This window comes from Arachis duranensis, chromosome 10, assembly GCF_000817695.3.
Source record: "Arachis duranensis cultivar V14167 chromosome 10, aradu.V14167.gnm2.J7QH, whole genome shotgun sequence".
NCBI classification, from domain to species: Eukaryota; Viridiplantae; Streptophyta; class Magnoliopsida; order Fabales; family Fabaceae; genus Arachis; species Arachis duranensis.
Genome location: NC_029781.3, coordinates 73,252,857 through 73,253,096, shown reverse-complemented (window position 1 = coordinate 73,253,096; position 240 = coordinate 73,252,857).

Here is a 240-nt window from a genome sequence, read left to right as displayed (position 1 = left end):
GCACGCAAGGCTCCTTCCATGGCAAGCTGTATGCAAGGGTTTCACCGTTGTCAGTGGCTACCTCCCATCCTCTCAGTGGAAATGTTCAACGCACCCTGTCACGGCACGGCTATCCATCTGTCGGTTTTCAATCAGGTTGGAATAGAATCCAGTGATTCTTTTTCGTCTGTCACTAACGCCCAGCCCTCAGGAGTTTGAAGCTCGTCACAGTCATTCAATCATTGAATCCTACTCAGAATA